Source organism: Pan troglodytes, chromosome 16 (assembly GCF_028858775.2).
Source record: "Pan troglodytes isolate AG18354 chromosome 16, NHGRI_mPanTro3-v2.0_pri, whole genome shotgun sequence".
Classification (NCBI taxonomy): domain Eukaryota; kingdom Metazoa; phylum Chordata; class Mammalia; order Primates; family Hominidae; genus Pan; species Pan troglodytes.
Genome location: NC_072414.2, coordinates 48,289,811 through 48,315,915, shown reverse-complemented (window position 1 = coordinate 48,315,915; position 26,105 = coordinate 48,289,811). Strand labels below are relative to the sequence as shown.

The window sequence follows — 26,105 nt, the reverse complement described above, 5'->3', positions numbered from 1 at the left end:
TCTTCAGTTCTTCTTTCACTGATATAATGTTAAAACCAGGTACTGTGATCACTCACCTGATTTTTGGCTCTTATGAAGGTGCTTTATTCGGTAGATGGTTGCTCAATATGGCATTCCTTGAAGGGGTTTGGGGGGAACAATTGCTGGAGTATTCTATTTGGTCATCTTCCTACATAACTTTTAATTATGATGCAATAATTTACTCAGATAAAAAATTTATTCATGTAATAAATAACAGTAAGCAATTCTTGTAGGAACAGAACTAAAATATATTGAGAATTGATTGTTTATTCGACACTGTGTTAAGTACTTTTCCAAATAAGACCGAGAAAGATAAAGCCTAAGAGAGAGCCTAGTCTTATGATTGGACAACAATGGCCTTTGAAAAGCAGTTTCATTAGAGTGGTAAACCAGAGTTGGGAGGATTAAAGAATGAGTGAACACTGAAAAAGTGAAAGTAATGTGTATGGGCTCCTTCTTCAAGTTCAGCAATAAAGGGATGGACAGATGAGACAGCTTGAGGAAATGGCAGGGTAAAAAAATTATAGTAACTTATTTTTCTATTATATGATATGGGCCCAATGTAGATGCTTTGGAAGAACAGAGAAGTATGAAGAAAAAATAAAATGGTTTATGATCTTTAAATAAAAATAAACAAACTACAAGTCTATACTTCCTACATAAGTTCATATCAAAGAAACCTGAATACTAAGCTATTTAAAAGCTAGTATACAATTTTGATTTCTAACTAATTAAAGTATATTTCTATTAAGAATTTAAAAAGGGGAGGTCAAAAAGTTACTTTTTAAAGGGAGATATTTGAAGAAACATTGTGGAAGTGGCTAAAGGTACTTGATACTGCTCAAATATTATTTTCCTTGTTAATATCAATAAACTTTTGTTGATAGAAGTGGTCTAGAAATTTAGAATGAAAACAGGGTGGTACTGTCTCAAATACTTTTTTGTAAAGGAGATGTAGTATAAATAAATAAATTACAATAGCCATAATTGTTCCATGCAGATCACATAATCAACATGGGCAGAAGCAACTTGGTGGGGTATTAAAATAGCTGAGCCAATCAGATTGCAATGTTCTTGTTATTTGGAATATCCAGACCTAATCAGAGATACGCACACATTCAGTATTCATGCTTTCATTCATTTTTTAAAAAGTGCCTACTATGTGTAAAATGTTTCCCCAGAGCCTGTGATAGACATAAAGAATTATGGCACAGTAGTTGGCCTCAGGACAAGTACAGTCTCGCTGGAGAAGATAAGACATTACCAAATGCTGTCTTTTAATTTAGAAATTTTGTAGTGGCCAGTCACGGTGGCTCACGCCTGTTACCCCAGCGCTTTGGGAGGCCAAGGCGGGTGGATTGCCTGATGGCAGGCATTCAAGACCATTCTGGCCAACATGGTAAAACCCTGTCTCCACTAAAAATACAAAAATTACCTGGGCGTGGTGGCTCACACCTGTAATCCCAGCTATTCAGGAGGCTGAGGCAGGAGAATCGCTTGAACCAGAGAGGCAGAGGTTGCAGTGAGCCAAGATTGCACCACTGCACTCCAGCCTGGGCAACAGAGTGAGAAAAAAACAAAAGAAATTTTGTAGAAAACTAAGCCACCTGGGTAGAGTGTTAGGTACTTATTGTTAGGAGAACATTTGCTGTTATTGTCAAATTCTGTAGATTTTCAATTTCAAGGCATATATTTTCAAGTTTGTTGTTGGGTAATAGATAAAAGATGCTTATGGTAAAAATTTATTCAAAATGACACAAAAGAGCATTTGTTTTTATATATCATATATTTGTATTTCTTACCAGTACTTAAGAGATGCCCTATTTTTTAAGATATTAGTTTTTACTTCATTAGCTTATTATTTCATTTCCTTCTCAGTTTTACCTCTATCCTCATGACACGCAATATGCAGCACTTGGTAGGTACATTCCAAGTCAACATAATGCTTGGCCGGTTGCCATTCCCTGTTCTCTTTATATAATTTCTACAGTATTTTTTCTAAACATTATTTTTTCTATAATATAATCTATCTTCCTTTTCTGTTTCCTGTATTTCTTTTGTTGTTGTTGTTGTTGTTGTTGTTTTAGCTTAATCACATAACCCAATAGGGATCAAAAATTCTTATTTCAACAGCTTCTAATCTTCTATGGAATTCTTCCTAGAATTAACATCTACGTTCAATATTCTAATCTACCAAAGAGGAATGACACTGAGCTTAACTTGCGTCTTTCAACCTAGGAGAGCAACTCAAAACAAAAAACAAAAAAGAAAAAGAAAAAAAAGTAGAATAATTGAACTCACCAGCTTACTGATTTGAGATCTTCATAATACAGCTTCCTTATTTTGACATGAATTCCCTAGACGTTAGACTCACCTATATTCAAATTTAAGGGCAAAAGCATTCCAAAGACAAATATAAATTACTTTTGAATTACTCAAACTCTGCTTTTCCCAATACAGACAATTGAGTTGACATTATATTTTACACAGTGAAAAGTGAAACCTTTGGCTAGCAATTAACTTTTTATATAACTTTGAGATATTGTAGCCGAAAGAGATAGAGTACAGACATTAATAATTCTTTTTAAATGTTACATTTAAAATACCTTTAAAATTGGGTCATAATGAGTAATTCTTGAAAAATCCCCAGCTAATTTTAATTCCCTAGCTTTAAATAATGCTGAAACACAATGTCTTCATCTTGAAAATTTGATAACCAAAATGATACTAATTAAAGAAACTTGAGCAATTTTCCTAGGGCTCTAAAACAAAATGGAATTTGAAATTCAGTAACAAACTAGAATGAATGTCACAGAATTAGGTAATTAGATTTTAAAAGAAGCATACATGTAATACAGGTAGTTTTACAAGGTATTATATGGAATGTAATTTATGTGAATTTTAAAAAAGATATAATACTGGGGTGCACTTAGCAGCTGATGCTTGTATAAGCTGGGCCGTGGGGTATACTGAGACTTGAATTTAAGATGGAACAGAAGGAGGAACTGATCCACTTATAGGATTGGGTCACAGGGTAGCAAGCTAGTATTCAAATGGCAAATTCACCACCAGTTCAGACCGCAGTGAAATTTGGCTCATTCCAGTGGGCAGAGGTAGAGAGTAGAAAATATGAAGCCAGGAGAGGCAGCAGTTTGGGATTTTAGGAGCAGAAGCGTAACAAAGCCTTTGGTTTATAGGAAAAAAGATTCAGCCCCTCAAGAGCAGGCTGTTAGGATCTCATTCACATGGATTTGGTTCCAGTGCTCCTGTCCCAATGGGGAGCTTGAATTCTGAACAGTTAACTAAGGGAAAAATCCGGTCAAATGGCCTGGGATAACACAGAGGAATGAGCAGAAGACTGTGGCTTTAGGACATATGAGAAGCCAGGACTCTCCCTAGGCATACAAAGTAGTAAAATTAATCCCATACTCCAATGGCTGTGGTTTGAATCTGATAAAATATCGCCTCCTTTAGGTACAAAGGCAAAAGCAATAGCTATGAGGTGGTCAGGAACCTGGTGAGACTAAATATCAGGTGGAGATGACAGTGCTTTTAAAGGAGCAGGGCCAGTGAAGGCAGAAACTAGTAAGCAGCCTGGTCCTCAAGAAGTTACTCAAGATGCAGAAAGGATGGAACACCCAAAATTGAATGGTTTCTACTTGGACACCAGCTTAGCTGGTATATCCAGTTAGAACATCAGAGTGATACCTCCATAAGGATACTTGGTGAGTTATTTTTTTAAAACCCAGAATGTTATAATAGCTATTAGTAATAGCCACATTTACAAAGCAGCTCTGTGGGCCAAACATTTTTTGTAAATTATCTATAATGCTCTCAACAATCCTACAAGGTGTTTATACTTATTGCTATTTTTATAGATAAGGAAACTAAGACTCAGAAAGGTACAATAAATGGTCCCCAGTCATTCAGCTAATAAGGTCAGAACTGTGTCTGTTTCTGGATACTGCACTTGTTCCATAAAGCAATTGAGAAGAAATAGGCTTATATTATAGAATTAAAAATATATAGTTTATTACTAGTTAAGGAAAAAAGTATATTTATATATATTTAGGCTTACTTTAACATATATATATATGAAAAAACATACAGCCTTCACTACTGTGATGTTCTCATGTTAACTGGTCCTTTTAAGTTTAGGTATTAGTGAAAGCTTTAGATAATGTCTACCCTTGTCAGTCTCTGCCTTGGTCTCTTAGTGTCTGCCTTTTTTACCTCCCTAATTGGTATATAGATATACTACCCCAGTTCCTAAGCTAACCCTAAGTGAAACAGAATTTGTGTTTGAAATCTGCTGATATTCAAATTCAAATTTATATTTCCTTTGTTTGGGTTATACCCAAGCATTACCATGGTATTTCCTCCCAGCTACTCTCAAGCCCCTCACATCAACTAACACAGGAAAAGCCAAGGAATGAGGTAATATTATTAGCTAGGATTATAAAAATTTAAATGAAAATTACCAAAGGCTCCTTAAGATAGTAAAGAAGTTGATATGGATGCCATATTATTTCTGTTAACAAAGAAGCTTCTTTGTAAAGGAATATTTTAACATTAGAAAATCATTGGCCAGAGATAAAAACAGTACAGGAGATGTAAATATGTGCATTAGTTGAGAAGGCTACAATACTAATATATCACTGATTTCCAAGTAAAATAATGTTAGATGTGCCAACAAACAAAAAACATACATTGGGCATCTGAAGGAAGAAGAGTCAAGGTTAGGAGTGAGAGGAGAGTGTTTCTCCCTGATGCAGGAAAGGAAAGGAAGGAAAAGACAAGAAGCAGGATCAGCTACAATCTGAATGGACAAGCAGACTTTTCTGTCAAGGCAGGGCAGATAACGGGTCTTAGAAAACGCTAGTGAAAGTGAAACATCTTTTTGACAGTCCATCCCTCTAGCTCCCCTCCCTCCCAGCTCCAATCATATGTACTAGTGGACTGCACTTTACCCAGATGGTCCTAGTCATGGCACCAGGGGTAGTAGAGATAAGTCCCAAGCCAGGTGTGAGAGTTTATCCAACTGTACAGTCAGAAGGAGCAGTGTCTACACAAGACTGCCCTCACTTATGACACCAGTTGCAAATGTGGGGGTTCCCCAAATACCCTCATACTTGATAATTCACTAGAAGGATTCGTGGAACTCATAGAAAGTTGTTATATTCACAGCTATGGTTTAATACAGGGATTAATAAATCCAAGGGAAGAGACATGTAGAGTCCAGGAGGGTTCCAAATGTGGAGCTTCTGGTCATCCTCCCTGCATGAAGTCATGGATGGTGTTAACTCCTTCCAGCCACAATGTGAGACACACATGGCTGGCCGGGGAAGCTCACACAAACCTTTGGTAACCAGAGTTTTTACTAGGGCTTGATCACACACTGCCTGCATGGCTGACCTTTTGAGGTCAGGCTGATACCTGTAATCTCCAGTCCCTTCTGGAGGCAAAACTGATACCCTGCGGCCCAAAGCCCCGTCATAAATTACATTTGTAGGCCATGTGGTGGCCAAACTACACCCCCCACCCCAGAACATTCTAGAATAGAATTTATATTAGGCAGAACATTCATGGGCCTGCAGATCACTTCCTGGTAGTTGGGCAAAGGCCAGACCTCTCTTTGGAAAATTCTTTACTACATGCCAAGTCTGTCAGAATTCTTCCCCAGGATTTTTCTTTTTGTTTTTTCCTTCTTTTTATTTTTTTTATTTTTTAGATGGCAAAGAAGGGACTGTTTTTTTTGTGTGTCTGATGGGGTCTCACTCTGTCGCCCATGCTGGAGTGCAGTGGCACAATCATGGCTTACTGTGTCCGCAAACTCTTGGGTTCAAGGGGTCCTCCCTTCTCAACCTCCTGAGTACCTGAGACTACAGGAGCGTGCCATTATGCCCTGCTCATTTTTTTTTTTCATATTGTAGAGATGGGGTCTCACTATCTTGGCCACACTGGCTTCAAACTCCTGGGCTCAAGTGATCCTCCTGCCTTGGCCTTCCAAACTGCTGGGGTTACAGGAGTGAGCCACTGCACCTGGCCAAGAAGGAAATGTCTTAGTCATGATCACTTAGAAGTAGAACTTGAGACAGGATTCTTGTGCAAATGACTTATTGAAGGGGTATTCTCAGAAGAAAGCTAACAGGATATGAGGGAAGCAGGATAGCATAGGGAAAGAAGCTAAGCACAAAAATGAGTTAGAAAAGTTGAGATCTAGCCATAGCCTGATCCCACAGGAAGATCTTGGCACGACTACACCTCAAAATTGACCCACCTTGAGGCAAGGGGCTTAGTACCGCCATATCAGTCAGCTATTGGGTATGAGCCACCACTGCATGTATGTCAGGAATGGTGGATTACTTCTCAGGCATTTCTAGGTAAGGCAGCTCCTAGTGGCCCAAGGCATTTTTCCAGAACTGGGTATAGCTGTGAGCTAACATTAGCCACATTAACAGCAGCTCAGAGATACGGACATCTCCCTCTTCTACCACTCATTCTAGATTCCCCTCCCCATTGACAAACATTTCCAGTGGTCTAGGTTTGCCCTGGTGGAGTAGCTCAGACTCTCACTGCCAAAAGGTCTAAGGCCCTTCCCAGGCTGTAGTTGCTATTTTTGCCTGTATAGTGTTAAAACCAGGCACAGGAATACTCAGAGATGCCCTAGTGGATCACCTGAATACCAAAACCAATTCTTCCTTCCCCCATATATATCAATAGTCCTTCCTCTTCATGATGCTCTCTGCCAGTGTGTTCATTACTCTCTCTGCCTTCCAGCTGCCACAGAGGAACCAGAAGCCCAAAGTAACCAGGAAGCAGCTATAGCTTTAAGTTTATAGGTACTCTATGTTCCTTGGTAAGAGGACGTCACCCCTGGCAATACAGACCTGTAGACCCACAGATCCTAAATCTCCAAGAACATGATGCTGCATGAGGATACTACTATTTCTGCCCCTTCATTCCTGAACCCATGTATTCTAACTATGGGGAACATAGCACCATATAATAATCATCACTTTGAGATGTATACAGCATTATGAAGAATAGTGCTTCTTTCTCAGATGGAAGTCATTTCTATGCCAGCGCCTCAGTTGAGGCATCCTGAAGCCATGTCACCACATTAGCAAGCTAACAGCTGTGGGTTGTGCTGTTATGTGATAGTACTAAAGGATGCCACAGTCATGTGCCAATTGCCTCATCTCCTTTGCCACGAAGTGGGTCCTTTGTTATAGGACATGTTACGTGGGATCGCATATCAGTAAATTAAATGCTCCATGAGCCCTCTGAGAGTAGAATTGGCTGAAGCACTATGAAAAACAAAGACATACCCATACCCAAGAAAATCATAGTCAGAATGAATCTTTGCTCTTTCAAAGGTAGAAGTTGGGGGGAGTGGGGAAATTGGGAAGATGTTGGTTAAAGGATACAAAATTTCAGTTAGACAAGAGATATAAGTTCAAGAGAGATCTGCTGGACATCTTGGTGACTAGAGTTAATAACAATATTGCTAAGAGAGTAGACTTTAAGTATTCTCACCACAAAGAAATGATAAGTATGTGAGGTAATCCCTGTGTTAATTAGGTTGATATAACCATTTCATAATGTATACATATATCAAAACATCATGCTGTATACCATAAATATATACAATTTTGTCAATTAAAAATATGAATAAATATAATAAATAGGGGGGAGGATGTTGTCTTATGTTATCAACTTGCCACCAAGTAAGAGGTCTCCCCAAGGTAGTGTAAATGATCCTCTCAACCATCCAAAGTGAAAACAAGCATCGTTGGTCCTTCAGTTTCAAATCACATTCTATGGTCATAATGAAGGTCAATAGCATCCCTTTTTCTCCTACTCAGACTTGCAACATCTCTGACCTAGATCTTTCACATATGTATTTAGAAAAGGGTCTCAATCTATATTACAATCTGTATCAATGAATAACTCTAAATCTAAAACATCTAGGTGCATCAGGATCATTTCCTTATCAGAAGCTTTACTTCTCTTTATACTTCAATTGGGACTTGGTTTACATTCACCACATGTGCAAAATCTACCTGATCTCACCTTCATATCACCCCCATGGAAACTGGGTGATAAAGGGAAACATAAAAGCTTATGCTGTCTGCTGTGCCATGACCAAAATGTACTTTGTCAACCAAGATGGCAGAGTAGAAGATAAAGGCCTTCATTCTCCCATAAAAAAACAATGACAGCTAGTCACAAACCAAAATAGCCCAGAGAGGGCTCAAGAGCCTATTAAAGAATGTGCAGCAACACAATGGAGAAAAAGAAAAAAAAAAGGAGAATAACCACATAGAAAGGATTGCTGGTCGCCAGCCATAGTGGCTCACGTCTGTAATTCCAGCACTTTGGGAGGCTGAGGTTGGGGTATCACCTGAGCTCAGGAGTTCAAGACCACCCTGGGCAACATAGTGAGAACCCACCTCTATAAAACATTTAAAAAATTAGCTGGTATTGATTGTGGTGCATGCCTATAGTCCCAGCAACTCGGGAGGCTGAGGTGGGAGGACTGTTTGAGGACCGTAGGAGGTCAAGGTTGCAGTGAGCCATGATTGCACCACTATACTTCAGCCTGGGTGACAGAGCAAGACCTGTATTGAAAAAAATTGGGGGGGGGCAGGGCTTGCTGATGAAATCAACATACCTGAGACACCAAGAGATCACTAGGAGCAAAAAAGAAAGGTGGTGGCTATTGGTATCAGCCATGCAGCAAGAATCAGCACAATCCCTAGCAGCCTGTTCTACAGAGGACACTGGCATCTCTTGCCACTGAGGTAATGAACAGCCATTACACAGAGGAAACTGAGAGAGAGAGATGTGAGTGCATGACCCTCCCTGCACCCCTCTGCCCCCCAACAGACACACAAGAAGCAGCTGCTTTTGAACTACATTGGGAAAAAAGCTGACACCTCTCCCGAACCCAGGTGTGCTCCAATCCTAGAGGCATGGCAGCTCCACGTGCACCCACTCTCCAGACCCAGGCACTATGGCTGTATCGAGTCTGCCCACATCTCAGACACCAGAGACACTGCAATAGTTAGCTAATTCACACTCCAGAGCCAATCCCTTGCTTCCCATGGCCACACTCCAGAACTGGCTCAGCTGCCATAGAGAGCAAGACATCAGCCTGATGCCAAAGACTTTGTAACTCCGAGCATGCCTGTGCCCCCATTCTTGGCTCCTCGGCTGCTTTACAAGCATCTGTGCCTCACATTCTGTTACCAATGAGGTGGCAGGGGTGCCTGCTCCCTGGGCACCAATGCCATTACCACCCTAGATCCCAGAGCTGTAGTCCATGCATGTCTGTGCTTCAGGCCTCAGCTCCATGGCCACTCCATAGGGGTCACTCATCAGTCACCAGTGCCACTGCCACTGCAAGTGAGCCCACACGCCAGACCCAGTGCCAAGAGAAACCCCCTCGGCCACAACTTCCCCTATGAGAGCAAAAGAAACCAGGAGAACCTTAGCAGCCATTAATTACTGCTTAAGAACTGAGCAACCCTCACTGCCACTGTGAATAGCCACAGTGTTAGCTGCTAAGGATTCCTGCAGTCTTCATCAACACAACCCTCAGCTGACAGAGCTACACAGACACTACACATCTGGAACCCTCAATGGTGCCAGAACTGCTGCACCCTACCCAGCAATTGCCTTTATATTCCCCCTTCTTGTAGGGGAAGATCTTTCCACAGCAAAACTAACTTACAGAGTCTGAAAGAGGCAACTGCTCCACCAAGTGAATAGACATCAACATAAAACAATAAGAAACATGAAAAAAACAAGAAGACATAACACCAAAAGCACACAACAATCTCCCAGTAGCTGACTCCAAAGAAACGGAGACATACAAGCTGTCTGACAAAGAATTCAAAATAATTGTTTAAAGGAAGCTCAGAAAACCTCGAGAAAATACAGAGAAATAATTCAATAGAATCAGAGAAACAATAAATGACCAAAATTAGAAATTAAACAATGAGATTGAAATTATATTTTAAAAATCAGACAAGAATTCTGGAGTTGAAAATGCAATGAATGAAATGACAAAAGCAATAGAGAACATCAACAGCAGAATAAAGCAAAAGAAAGAATCAGGGAACTGAAATAAAGGTTATTTGAAAATATGCACTAAGGGGGAAACAAATGAAAAGGAAGGAAGAAAGCTTATAGGATTTATGGGACAGCATCAAAAAAGCAAACATTAGAGTTATAGGAGTTAAGATGAAGAGAGAGACAAAAGTGTAGAGAGCTTATTTAAAGAACTAACAGAAAGCTTTCCAAATCTGGGGAAATATATACATATGCAGGTATGGAAAAGTTAAAAGCCTCCAATCAGATTCAATACAAACAAGACTACACCAAGACATTATAATCAAACTGCCAAAAATCAAAGACAAAGAAAGGATCCTGAAAGCAGCAAGAGAAAAGAAACAAATTGTATATAAGGGATTTCTGAAAAGGCTAGCAATGGGTTTCTCAGCAGAAACCTTACAGGCCAAGAGAGAGTGAGAAAATATATTCAAAGTGCTGAAGGGAAAAAACTCCCAACCAAAAATCCTGTATCTGGTAGACGTATCCTTCAGTAATAAGGCACAGACAAAGACTTCCCTAGAGAAACAAAATCTGAGGGAGTTTATCACCCCTAGACCTGTCTTCTAAGAAATGCTAAAGAGAGTCCTTCAAGCTGAAAGAAAAAGATGCTTATTAGTAACGCAAAAAACATGAGAAAGTAGAAAACTAATTAGTAAAAAAAAATTCTAGTAAAAGCTAGTAAAAAGCGAGCTAGTAAAAAAAAAATCACCAAAGAAATGCAAATTAAAAGCACAATGAGATATCACCTCACACCTCTTAGAATGGTTATTATCAAAAAGACAAAAGATAAGTGTGGGCAAGAATGTGGAGAAAAGGGAACCCTTGTACACTGTCACTGTTGGTGAGACTATGAATAGTGCAACCATTATGGAAAATAGTATGCAGATTGCTCAAAAAATTAAAAATACAACTATCATATGATCCAGCAATCTCACTACTGCGTATATATCCAAAGGAAATGAAATCAGTATGTCAAAGAGATGTCTGCACTCTCATGTTCATGTTGCAACATTATTCACAGTCGCCAAGATATTGAATCTACCTAAGTGTTTATCAATGAATGAATGGATAAACAAAATATATGTATACACAACGGAATACTATTCAATCTTAAAAAGGAAGGAAACCCTGTCATTTGTGACAACATGGATGGCCCCAGAGGACATTAAGTTAAGTGAAATAAGGCAAGCACAGAAGAACAAATACCATATGATCTCATTTATATGTAGAACTTTTAGAAGTTGAACTTACAGAAACAGAGAGAAAATGGTCACTACATGAGTCTGATGGGGTTATATGGATTGAGGAGATATTGGTCAAAAGACAAAAAATTTCAGTTAGGAAGAATAAGTTTAAGAGATCTATTATTCATTATGATGACTACAGTTAATAACAATATAGTGTATATTTGAAAATTGCTAAGTATATTTGAAGTGTTCTCACCATAAAAAATAATTATATGAGGTACTACGATGTTAAATAGCTTTGTTTGGCCATTCTATGATGTATACATATATTAAAACATCACATTATACACCACAAGTATATATACATATTTTTTTCACTTGTCTATTAAAATAAATAATTTTTTTAAAAAAGTTAAGTTCTTTGCTTTTCACCCAGGAGTCTTGTGTCTTCTGCCAGCATCCCTGAAACCAGGTCAGGCTAAGATGTTAGCATGCAAGTAGGGTTAAATCTCAGATCCCATAAAAAGTGGGGAAAAGAATGATGGTAGGAAGTTTCTACTCTAGTTGTGGCTAGTATTTAAGTAATTATTATATAGCATCCAACCACCTTGAAGTTTAATTTTCTTTAACATAATCTTTCTATAAAAAAAGATTCATAGTTCTCCTATTGACATAACGTTTATTTCATTTATTGAAAACTTGGGCCATTATGTCAAATATAGAGCATCCTCCATGTCCTATGCTGCATTACAAAGCATTCTGACATTAAGTAATAGTAAAAACCACTCTGTTCAAATTGGATTTCCCCTATCCCTGAGTTTCTCCCCTGACTATAGGAAGGGGACTACAGAAATAATTGTCTCATCTGCCTCTGCCTCAGTAGAAATATTAGTGAAATAGTTATAAATATGCCAAATTACATGCAAAACCCAACTAGAAATTTCTAGTAAGCACTTGGATGCAACTTGGGGAAAATGTGAGAACTAAAGATGTAGTAATTTGAACATCAGTCACGAGATTGGTTAAGACATACAACTTTATTTTTCTACATTTCAACTTTCTAATCCTGAGCCTCCATTGCACTGGCTCAGGAAAATTGACCTCTGCCATTCTTGGAGATATCCTTCTTCCTGGGTTGTACTATAATTTCAGTGTCTTACACAGTGCCAGGGTAAGAAAGGGAACTTAAACAGTTCTCGCTGAAGTCTGTTGTCCTATATCCAATGGTCTCTACAATTCTAGATGTGCTCTGCTGCTTTTATGCCAGTTTAGTGCCTGGGGATCTTTTTAAGACTGCCTATGTCCTGTCTGCCTAGATGCTCCAAGAGTCATTTTTCTCTGGCTACTCTCTTTCTCTCTGCTGCCGCCCTAGTGGCACAAGATGATGTGTCAGTGCCTCATCTCTGGACCCCACAGATGTCATTTTCATCGCCTATCCTCAGTCTAAGAAGCTGTTATTTTAGTCTGAGGTACATCTTTGTACTTTCATGTTTCTTTTGAAACATGCCATTTATGCCTAGGAAACATCTCCCTTTCTTTTAACTTCCCCTTTAAGTTTTCCTGAGGGCTTACACTTTTGGAATGCAACAACCAAGAATTGTGGACTATTTCTGCTTTTTGTTCATCTGCATACCTCCTCTAAGGCAATGATCACAGGAGAGGGGAAATACAGAGATGAAAACGCCATAGATTCATATCTCAAAATAGTTTCCAGACACACAGATTTTATCAGAAGCTGAATAAAGGTGAAGTCATAAAAATTAATCAAATATTTTTAAATCTATTTCATAACAATCCAATGGCCTATCTTGCACTTTAAACTGTACTCCTGCCACTAAACTTTTCAAACTATTTCAATCCATGGTGATTTTATTTCCTTCTAAATTCACAGGAGCTAATTGCCACTATTTTCATTTTGTAGTAATAATCACGTACTACCTTGTCATTTAGTTTGCTCTCCAAGTATACTGAGGTTTTACCTATAATTTTTTATGTTGCCTAACATAAAAATGTAGTCATTATAAAGAATTTGGGGATTTAACTTTGTGCCATGGCAGGCAAATTATTTAAACTAATGCTCATACTGAAAACATAAAAAATACTGAATAAAATATGTTTTAATTTCCTTAAGAGTACTGAAGAACTGAAAAGATTTTAAGGAACTAGCAGGCCAAAATCCAAGGGAAGGCTGAAATCCAAAGAAAAAAGCTACAATATCAAAGCCACTTTTGGCCTGAAGGCTCTGTCATTCCTGTAAAACTTGAATTTGGTTTTGGCAAACTTACAGGGTGGTGGAGATAGAAGTCAAATCCCAAATGGGAGGAGAATTTAGTAGAAGATTTTCCCAAATTAAATTGTAGCCCAAAAAGCTATACCCTTAGGGTATAAGGTGTGTACTCAGATGTGATTAAGTGAAGGATCTTGAGATGTAGAGATTATCTCAAATTATCTACGACCTCTGTTTCCCGCAACACCAGGAGACATCTTTGACTGTTCCTAAAGGCAGTAATTGCCAACCGGAATTCTATGTACCAACAGAAAATATTTTTGAGTGAGGGTAAAGTAAAAATGTTCAGAGACACGAAAATCAAGAGACTGCAACTAGCACTCCCACACTAACGAAAATTCTAGAGGATGTACTGCAGGCAAAGGAAAGTAATCTCATAGAAGGTGTGAGATACGAAAGGCATAAAGAGCAAAAAAAGTGAATATGGGTGAGTTTAAATGAACGATGATTTAAAAGAGATATAATAACATCTTAGATAAATAAAGTTATAATATAGAATTAATATATTCAATAACACATAAGTGAAGATGGAACATTATACAAAATTGAGCTATAAAGCAAGTCTCAACAAATCTAACATGATTAAAATCATATAGAGAATACTCTCTTGCCACAGTAAAATTAAGCTAGAAATCAATAACAAACAAATAGTTAAAACAGAGAGACCAAATGGGGGCACTACTTAAGTCCTATGGGAGAAGATCAGAACTTGGAAAAAAAGGTCAAGCCAATGGCAGTGAGGATGGACGGGGAAAACAATAAAGATATATTTAGAAAGTGAAATAGCTACAGCAATTTAGGATGCATAGTGGATAGTAGGGCCATCAAATAGGACTGGAAATACTGGTAAAGAGGCATGTTTGGAGAGAGAAATGAGTTTGATTTCTCTGCAAGACTAGTCAACAATTGTTTCCTTCCAGTCTCATTCCTATATATTTCCTTCTTTAACGCAATAATAATAATTCTATTATTTAATATAGTTTATATTCCTTATTTTAATTAATATTATATAACACAGGCATTTTTACATGCTATCACATACACTTGATAAAATGGTAATCTAATATTCTTTCCAGATAGTATCATAGTTTACTTAGCCAGTATCTTACCGCTGCACACCCTTTGAAAGGATATTTTAACTTTTTATGCACAAAGTTTTAATAAAATATTTAGGATTACTTCTTTAGGATAGAGTCAAAGAAATTAAGCTGGGCATTGTGGCTCACGCCTGTAATCCTAGCACTGTGGAAGGCTGAAGCAGGAGGATCACTTGAGGTCAGTAGTTTGAATGCCAGCCAGGCCACATAGCAAGACCCTGACTCTCTTTAGAAAAAGAAAAAAAAGGAGAAGTGTAATTACTAGGTCAAAAGACATAAATATTTTTAGGGCACTTGACACATTGCTAAAATGTCTTCTAAAAGATTTGTATTGACTTACATTTCCACCAGCAATGAATGAAGTCTCATTAATAATATTAGACATTGCATTATTGATTGTTAAAAATCTGTTTAATTCATAGGTGAAAAATAGAAGTTGCCTTAATTTGCAGTTTTCTGATTGCTATGAGGTTAGACATTTCCCATATTTGCTGGAGACATATTTTCTTTTCTGCGAATTCATCCCTTCGTATATCAATTTAAGTCTTAGTGTTTCAACAAATTTATATCAGCGTTACCAAATTAATTGTGATTTTTTTTCTTCCAGGTTTATGTTTGTCTCTTAATTTTAACTATGGTTTTTTGAAGGGGGGGTAAATACAGTTTTAAATATTCACACAGTTAAATATTTATTTTTTTCATTACTTTTTGGCTGTCTTCTAAAAACTTGATAAATACTAACATTTATTTTTCCTATGTTTTGATTTGTTTTTAGATATTTAACTCAAACCATCTGGAATTTATTTTGATGCTAGACGTGAAGTGAGAATCTACAGGATTTTTTTTCCCCAAATTGCTAAACAATTGCTCCAACATAATTTATTGAATAACTCTGTCCTTTTCCATTGATTAAATATCTTTTATGTACATTGAATTCATATTATATTCAAATTTATTTCAGGACTATCTTGCACCAAAAGGTATAAAAGGTATTTGTAACTGCACAGTTATAATATGCTTTAATATCTAGTAGATATTTTTGAATACCATCTGATAAGATATTATTTTATCGCTTTCCTTCTAGAAATATTTTTAGTGAGGATCATTCATTGATTGCATGCGTTTTAAACCACCAATATAAAGAAACTAAAACAAATTACAACATGATAACATGGTCATAGAAGTAATGCAAATAATATAAAGGATATAAAGCAAAAAGAAAACAGCTTCCCCTGTGTCCCTTCAAACTCTCAGTTCTGCTCATTGGGGACCACTGTTAACATTTTGTTGTATTTTTCCAGAAATGTTATGTATGTGTATATGTACACACACACACACACCACACAATGTACACACTATAAATAAAAACATATATGTTTATTCTCCCCCTCTATTTTTACAAATTGGATCATATTATACATTCAGTCCTCAAATTTATTTTTTACCTCACTTTTCACAACAGTAGCAGTTTCTTTATCCAGAATAAACTTTAAAATAACTAGTGCAGTTCCAAAATATCCCACCAAAGTTTTGTCTGGAATTGTATCAACTCTTATACAAATTAACAGGCATATTGAATTTCCCTCACTTTGCAATATCAAGGAAATGCTTCCTCTAGCCCCTAGGTCTTTGCTAAGGAATTTTCCACATCTACTTCAATCCCACTTTTCTCCCTTTCAACTATCTAACTCTAAACCACCCTTCAGGTATTATTAATAGCTTAGGATATTTTTTCCCACAAACCTTTCTATATACATTTTTCCTGGACTTAGTGTTTTAATAAAAGTCACAGTAATTCTAATGGGTTTTGGAGATTCTAATGAGATTTCTTGATATCTAAGAATATAATTTGCAAATAATAAGAGTTTATTTCTGGTTCACCTTTATTGCATTGACCAGAACTTCCCATGCAATATTAAGTAATAATGGTAACGGTGGACACCCTAGCATTATGTCTACTTTTGATGAATATGCCTTTTGGGTTTTACTTTAAAATATGCTATCTACTGGGGGGTTTGAAACAAGTACGCTTTACCATGTTAAGAAGGTGACTGTTTACTTCTATTCTTGCAGAGAATATATTAGGAATGACTTTGATTTTATTAAATGTCCTTTTGGCATCTGTTGAGATGATTGTGATGTTTTAAGTGATTTATTTATATTAAGAAATACAAATAATTTTCTACAAATAGAAAAATATTTCCTATTATTGAATCTTGATTACATTCCTAGAATAAAATCCCTTCTGTTCTGGTGGATTAAAAACACATATTGTTGCTTTCTTTTTCTCACATTTTGTTTAGAAGTTTTTCACCTATGTTAAATAAGAAGGATTACTAAAATCTTTTTTTTATTTGAAAGAAGCATTTAGAATGATAGAACATCAACATTTAAGGGGTAGGTATTCTCCGCTCAGGGTAGAAATGAGAAAGTTATAAATGAAGAAGTTGATGTTCTGGTTCATGAAAACAGTATCTTGTGAATTTGATTAGCATCAACCAATATAATCTAATCATCCCTGGATGAATCAAGTGCCTCAAACTGCGGATCTTAGGAATGGACACTGTATTTGGGTAGAGCTATAAAGCATAATAATAACCATGAGAACTGACTGAAAGCAGTCACTTATAACAATTCTCATTACCAATTCGTAGGTCAAAGACTGTTTATAAGGTGCAAAAATATTACAAAATTACTTCACGGGGTAGATAATGTAGATTTCTTATATTTTTCAATTATTTTGACTATCTGAGGGCTTAAACCAGTGGTCCCCAAACTTTTTGGCACCAGGGACCATTGTCATGGAAGATAATTTTTCCACGGACTTAAGAGTGGGGCGGGGGGTGAGGGATGGTTTTAGGATGAAATTTTTCCACCTCAGATCATCAAAAATTAGATTCATAAGGAGCGCACAACCTAGAGCCCTCGCATGGGCAGTTCACAGAAGGGTTCGGGCTCCTTTGAGAATCTAATATCATGGCTTATCAGACAGGAGGCAGAGCTCTGGCAGTAATGCTAGCTTGCTGCTCCCCTCCTGCTGTGCAGCCCAGTTCCTAACAGACCATGATCAGTACCCGTCTGCAGCCTGGGGGTTAGGGACCCCTGACTTAAACTATATACTAACCTCTGTTAACCAGTATCTTTGAAGGAATTTTCTTTTCATTTAACTTTAAAGGGGTTCTACTTTTCCCCTCACCGTTCTGCAACACAAATATATTTTAAAGCACCTCAAACATATAGGAACACTTATATTCAAAACTACCAGCAATTTTGCTAATGCTGAAGACAATATGCAAGTAATTCAGATGTCATTTAACCTCTTCAATACAAGATTTCTATCACAGACAATGCCTTTCTTACCCATTAGTGAAAAAAAATCCTGTAGCACCTCTTAATTCAAAAAAAGAATCTTAAACTCATTAAATCCCTCTGAAGCTATGAATGTCAACTTTGCTTTGGCTTCTGGTTTAAGTCATTTACTGACATCCCAGCACATGGTTGAAATTACTTTAGCAGATCTATGCTAGGCGTAAGTTATTCATCTGGCTTTGCAATAACATTGATTTTTCTAATTAATACTCAGTCTTAGGCATAAAATCTGGCTTGAGAATTTAAATGATTTAGCCAAGGACTGACAGATGTGGGAATCATTCCCAGCTTCAATGATTCTGTTATATACCTCTTCAGATAACTTTCTTCAGTATAGTCAATTCTCTGAGATTAAAAACATTATTACAGTTACGTTCTTTTCTTTTTTTCTTATGGATGAAGTTTCATTTCCCTATAAACTTACTGGAAATTGTTAGAATAGGCATAATCTTGACTTCATTTGTAGCAACCACATTTATACATTATTTAACTTGGCTCATATAATTTATTCCTTATGCAGAGAAGTTATATCTATCATTATCCCTCCAATCTTTGCCTTCGGGTAGAATGTTCAGAAGACACAAGGAAGGTTATCCCTCTCCTAAGGTCATTCTTGCATAATGTACATATTTTTCAAGGCTTACACAATGTGAAGGTTTAACACTAAAATCAGTAATATCCTTCATTTCCCTAGACCAAAGGCTTTTGTCACACAGCAGTTTAAGCTGTCATCAGCGATCATGGCTGGGGATGGGGTGGGTGGAGAGTCTCTAAGTCTTCTCTCAATATTTATATAGATGTTCCTCAACTTATGATAGGGTTATGTACAGATAAATCCATCGCAAGTTAAAAATGCCATAAGTTAAAATGCATTTAATACAATTAACTTACTGAACATCATAGCTTAGCATTGCCTGCCTTAAATGGCTTATAACACTTACATTATCCTATGTTTGGGCAAAATCATCTGGCAATACAGTACACTGTAGAATATCAGTTGTTTGCCCTTATGAATACACAGCTGACTGGGAGCTACAGCTTATTGCAAGCTGTCCAATATTGCAAGAACATCATACCCATTTCTACTGAATGCATATTTCTTTCAAACCATTGTACAGTTGAAAACTTGTAAGTCAAAGCATTGTAAGTTGGGAGACTATATGTAGACATGCCACATTTTTTAAATTTTCTGAACACAAACAATATTTCTGGGTAGTTTGCTTCACTTTAGTAAATTATGCTAAGAAAATTTGTCTGTACTTTGGAGTAAGGCAAAAATATGAATACATACCTTTTTAATGTCACTCTAAATTATTGTGCAACGGCCCTTTCCAAGAATTACTGAATTATTTAGAGGATTTTATTTTTGCTTGACTTACTCTTTACTCTTAATTAGGGCTTAAATTCCATAAAATTAGGTGTTAACTTTTAGATTTCTCTATGGAAGTAAAGGTAATGCCAGTGGTTGTGGTTTTCTTCCCCTGTAGGACATTAAACACTATCTATTAGCAAACTCATTTTAGCTTTCCTTTGACTAGATAACTATATACCTTAGGTTCCTCAAATTCTTGTTTGAACCAGCTTTACCATCTTGTTGATTCCCTTGATAATAAGTTAAGAAATCTTTGACACATATTCACTATAGTATCCAGACAAGAGATAAGTCTTAATTTTTATAAATTATTCCTTAACAGGTCTCCTGTTTAACACAGTTCACTTTTATGGCCAAAGCCTCCTATACGTCATTCACTTCCCTAGCTCTTCCCAACAAAGTATAAAGGTTGGTGGTTTCAAATACTTTAAAACATGAGAAAACTATAAATTCATGAGGTACATTTCTGTATGCAAACACCAAATAAAGCATTTTTAAAATCCTTGTCACTGGCAAGTACATGCATGCTTTTTTCCCCTTAAAGTTAAAAATATATATATGTATGTATGTTGTGAGTAAATTTAAAATGTCATATCAAACCAATGTTCCAAATACACAATTAGAGGAAAAATAAATAAATGACAAAAATCATATTTTTAAAGACATTAGAGTAATGTAGAAGCGAGGACTAGATAATATTCCAGAGGAGGAAAACCCCTTTTTAATAAGATTTTGCTAGAATCAATTTTCTTACCCCCAGGAAATTTGCTAATTCTAAGCTTGGATTAAGGACTGAACTTGATGCAGATAGAGGGAGGGACTGAGTGGGTGAGGAAAAAAAAAAACGTGCATCTCTTGGTAGCTGAGGTTGTCATGACAGATTGAAATTTTGAGGAACCCAAAACCTATGAGAAACTTTCCTCATGAGATATTTACTGAGTTTTGGGCGTGTGGGGAAAGTGGAAAAGTTCAGCAATAAGCTTCTAAAAGGCAGAATAAATATAGTGTTTAAGAGAGAAAGTCCCACAAGGAAGAACTGCTTCAAAAATACTACCCATATCCCCATAAAGACATTTTCTAGAAAGCAGAAGCTAAAAAGCTAATCTCAAAATTTCCCAAGGAAAGAAATGAATCTCTCACAGTACCCAGGCTGGGGAGACAAAATATGGCGGACTCAGTCAAAATGGGATGATGGGCCCAAAGACACTCCAGTGGTGCACTGTAATTTACTAAAACGGCAACCCGCAACTAACCTAATCTTTTTTGGATTGAGGGAATCAGCCTTTCACATTATCTGCCTTGCAGAGAAAAGATGAAACACTTGCTGGTGGAATATACATCATCTCCTTCTCTATGATACTTTCATACACTATATCTGGCATTACAAGACATACAAGGAGAAAGGATAATATGTGCAATAATCAGGTTTAAAAATAGAGAATAGAAGGAGGCCCACAAATGCTATAGATATTAATGTTTATCATACAAGGAAATTAAAATGACAATAATAAATATTGTAAAGAACATATAGGAAAGAATAGATTGAATAAAAATATTGAAAATTTTAATGCAGTACCAGAATCTATAAAAGAGATGAGCATCAGGATTTTAAGGATGAGCAAAAACGACTAAAGAAGCTTCGTGGAAAGGGGAAACCAAAGAAAGAAAAAGGGAAAAGAGAAAAAAAAAAACAAAATAGTGTTGGTCCCTCAAGAGGGAGAATTTCTTCCTCAGTGGCAGAGAGCAGAAAGGGCATTTATTGTCTTTCCACAAATTGGAGGAATGTCATCTTCCTAAATGAAGGTTATTTGGAGGAATACAGTCATCTGATTGTTGAAATCTAATCTGGTTAAATTGTGGCTGGTTTCTTCAACACATTCTAACTGTGCAAAATTTTTTGGCCTTGGCCATGTAATGTGAGGTTTACCTAATTCTCTAATGAAATGAATACATAGAAAAAAAACAACTACTTTGAATTTCATATGGAACCAAAAAAGCCCATATAGCCAAGACAATCCTGGGCAAGAAGAACAAAGCTGGAGGCAACATGCTACCTGACTTCAAACTGTAAGGCTACAGTAACCAAAACAGCATAGTACTAGTACCAAAACAGATCTATAGACCAACGGAACAAAACAGAGGCCTCAGAAATAACACCACACATCTACAACCATCTGATCTTCAACAAACCTGATAAAAACAACCAATGGGGAAAGGATTTCCTACTTAATAAATGGTGCTGGGAAAACTGGCTAGCCATACACAGAAAACAGAAACTGGACCCCTTCCTTAAACCTTAAACAAAAATTAACTCAAGATGGATTAAAGGCTTAAACGTAAAACCTAAAACCATAAAAACCCTGGAAGAAAACCTAGGCAATACCATTCAGGACATAGGCATGGGCAAAGACTTCATGACTAAAATACCAAAAGCAATTGCAACAGAGGCCAAAATTGACAAATGGGATCTAATTAAACTGAAGAGCTTCTACATAGCAAAAACAAAAAAACTATCATCAGACTGAACAGGCAACCTACAGAATGGGAGAAAATTGTTGCAATCTATCCATCTGACAAAGGTCTAATATCCAGAATCTACAACGATCTTAAACAAATTTACAAGAAAAAAAAAAAACAAACAACCCCATCAAAAACTGGGCGAAGGATATGAGCAGACAATTCTCAAAAGAAGACATTTATGCAGCCAACAAACATGAAAAAAGGCTCATCATCACTGATCATTAGAGAAATGCAAATCAAAACCACAATGAGATACCATCTCACACCAGTTAGAACGGCTATCAGGAAGCAACAGATGCTGGCAAGGATGCGGAGAAATAGGAACGCTTTTACACTGTTGGTGGGAGTGTAAATTAGTTCAACCACTGTGGAAGACAGTGTAGTGATTCCTCAAGGATCTAGAACCAGAAATACCATTTGACCCAGCAATCCCATTATTGGGTATATACTCAAAGGATTATAAACCATTCTACTATAAAGACACATGCACACGTCTGTTTACTGCAGCACCTTTTACAATAGCAAAGACTTTGACCAACCCAAATGCCCATCAATGATAGACTAGATAAAGAAAATGTGGCACATATTCACCATGGAATACTATTCAGCCATAAAAAAGAATGGGTTCATGTCCTTTGCAGGGACATGGATGAAGCTGGAAACCATCATCCTCAGCAAACTAACACGGGAACAGAAAACCAAACACTGCATGTTCTCACTCATAAGTGGGAGTTGACAATGAGAACACATGGACACAGGGAGGGGAACATCACACACCAGGGCCTGTCAGGGTGTGGGGGGCAAGAGGAGGGAGAGCACTAGGACAAATACCTAATACATGCAGGGTTTAAAACCTAGATGATGGGTGGATAGGTGCAGCAAACCACCATGGCCCATGTATACCTATGTAACAAACCTGCACATTCAGCACATGTATCCCAGAACTTAAAGTAAAATAAAATAAAAAACTAAAATTAAAAAAAAAGTTTAGAGAAGTCCAAGAAAAATACAAAGGAGACCACACCCAAGAATATTAAAGTCAAATAGCTGAAAACTAATGAAAAGAGAAAATTGTAAAAACAGAGAAAAGAAACATGTTGCCTTCAAAGAAGCAACAGGACATAAGACTGACTTTTCAACAGAATTTTTGGAAGCCAAAGGCAATAGAATGGCATATGTAAAGTGCTAAAGGAAAATATAACTGCCAACTATAAAACTGAGTATAGAGTTCTATACTCAGTTAGAACCTCTTTGAAAAATGAAGGCAATTTATTGCAAGCAGAACTACACTATAAGAAAAAAAGATACAATTTTTTTAAAGCTAAACAAGAATGAATGGAAGCACAGTAGTACATGAAGGAATTTAGAAAAGGCACAGTTCAGAAAAGTTAAATCTATTGGTAATATAAGGGAATGTTGAGCATTTAAAAAAATAAGGACAATAAAGTCGTGTGGGTTAAAAAAATATAGACAAACAAAATATATAACAATAATAGCACAAAGGGCAAGAGGCTGACTCACCTAGGCAGAACCAGGAAGATGGGGCCACTAAAAAGTATATAAGATTAATTCAGCCAAAAATTTTAAACAAATTGCTAAAGGCTGATGTGAGCTAAAATAAGAGTATAAAATCCTTTGGAGCCATGTACATGACACGAATTTGCACCCATTCATAGGCTCTTCTCCCTAGGGCTCATGAGGTGTTCGTTAGAAAGATTTGGGAGAGAGCAAGAGACCAGAAGAAGCATCCAATGAAGATGAGCCTTAGAAAATGGTAGTAACCAAGTTGTGGGAAAGAGATCATGCTATGCTTGGCCCTTTGTCCACTAAGAACAAAAGACCTAACCAGCTGGGGTATGGAGTTTGGAGGGGTGGATAGCAAACCATGTCATCCCTAGGCCACAAGTGAGTTGGAAGCTGGGGATGAAAAAACTTCCAACCGTTGGGGGAGGAGCCACAAAACCATTCTGGATCTAGACCATTAGAAATTTTTTGCTAGTACTGGAGTGAAAGGATTAAAAAAGCACCATCCTTAGACATAGGGACGTAGGATCTGCTGAAGAATGAGGCTAAACTAAGACAACAGGGAATTCCCCTGGCCTCATCAGCAGGAAAATCAAACACCAACAGTTTGCTGTTGGCAAGTAAGATACCTTGGAGAGTGACCTATTCTGAAACTCAGGAACACAGGGAAGGCAAAAACCTGAGGGTGGGATTAGGAACTTCAAGAAAAACTATCCAGCAAACTAATCCTCACCCTAAAGTTAAAGTAATAGCAGAGGAATGAAGCCGGTGGTACACTGAAGACAAACCCAGCAACAGCAAAACATAAAACCAGCTCCACTCCTGACAAGTTTGACACAACCTTCTCCCACATACACAATAATGGTAGGAGAAAAAAAACACATGCCTTCCCATTTTCAGGCATAAATACTACTTACCTGAATCTTACTGTTCTACACACTCTCTAGCAATTAACAGAACATTAGGAAAGTGCTCACTTTGGCAGTACATACACTAAAATTGGAATGATACAGAGAAGATTAGCATGGCTCCTGTGCAAGGATGACAGACAAATTCATGAAGCATTTCATTAAAAAAGAGAGAAAGAGACATATAAAAGCAAGAAAAAATGAACTCACTGTCAAAAAACAATGCAACCAAAAGAACAAGATTCAAGAGATAATGTAGACATTACAATTATCTGACAAGTAACTTAAAATAACTACAATTAATATGGTTCTAGTGGGAAAAAATTAACAACATGCACAAAAAGACAGCATTTCAGCAGAGAAATGGAAATTATAAGAAATTAATGGAAATACTAGAAATAAAACATGGTAACAGATAAAGATTACTTTCAATGCACTCAAAACATCAAGGAAAGTCAGTGAAATTGAATGTAGGTCAATAGAAATTATCCAAATTGAAGGACAAAAAGAAAAAAGGTGGGTAAATAAAAACGGCTCAGAGCACCCAAGAGCTGTGGTATCATATCAAACGGTCTACCCTATGTAGAATGGTAATCCTACATAGGGTTGGGGGTGTGGTTGGGGGTGGAAATGACAGAGAAAAGAAAGAAACCAAATAAATATTTGGAGAGTTAACATTGGTTGAAGATGGTTAACATTTTTCCAAAATAATGTAAGACATGAAGCCACAGATCTGAGAAGGTCAGAGAACCATAAGCAGGATAAATAAGAGCAACAAAAATAAAACCACCTGGATACATCATATTCAAAGTGCTAAAAGTGAACGATAAAGGGATAATCTTAGAGACAACCAGACGTAAAAAGACATTTTACATATAGAGCAACAAATATAAGAATTAGAGTAGACTATTCATCAGGAATTATGCAAGCTAGAAAAGAATGGAAAGAAATATTTAAAGTGCTGAAAAAATTGTCAAACCAGAATTTTATATGTTGCAGAACTATCTTTCATACATAAAGAAGAAATAAAGACTTTCAGACAAAAATAAACAGAAGTATTACAGAAATTTCTACAGAAAGAATCAGAGCTAGACAGAAATTTAAATCTACACAAAGAAATGACAAAGATAAAAGACTTTTTTTCCTTATTTTAATTGCTCTAAAAGATAGCCAACTATTTAAAGCAAATAATAGAAAGACTACTTTGGGTTTACAACATGTGTAAAGGTGAAATATAAGAAAATGATAGAACAACAGATTGGAGGGAGGAATTGGAGTGTACTGTTGTAAAGTTCTAACATTACATGTGAGTGACATAATGTTATTTGAAGGTAAACTGTGATTAATTGAGACATGCATTATAAATTCTATGTCAAACACTAAAAAGTTAAAAAGAAGTATAAGTAAACCAATAGTAGAGATAATATTGAGTTAAAAAAAAATACACAATTCGGCCGGGTGTGGTACTGCAACCCCAGTACTTTTGGAGGCCAAGGCAGGCAGATCACAAGGTCAGGAGTTCAAGACCAGCCTGGCCAGTATGGTGAAACCCCATGCCTACTTAAAAATGCAAAAATTAGCCGGGTGTGGTGGCACATGCCTGTAGTCCCAGTTACTCAGGAGGCTGCGGCAGAAGAATTGCTTGAACTCAGGAGGCGGAGGTTGCACTGAGTTGAGATAGCACCACTGCACTCCAGC

General features: G+C 36.9%; 1 protein-coding gene and 1 non-coding gene across 4 annotated transcripts in view; one reads left to right on the top strand and one right to left on the bottom strand.

Moving 5' to 3' along the window:
- The window catches only part of TEX9 (testis expressed 9), a 216,173-nt gene that overhangs the window by 160,973 nt on the left and 29,095 nt on the right, over nucleotides 1-26,105 (bottom strand). The window lies entirely within an intron of this gene.
- On the top strand, nucleotides 24,469-24,575 carry LOC112205815 (U6 spliceosomal RNA). The gene has a single exon (XR_002939898.1). It is a non-coding gene; the product is annotated as a U6 spliceosomal RNA (small nuclear RNA).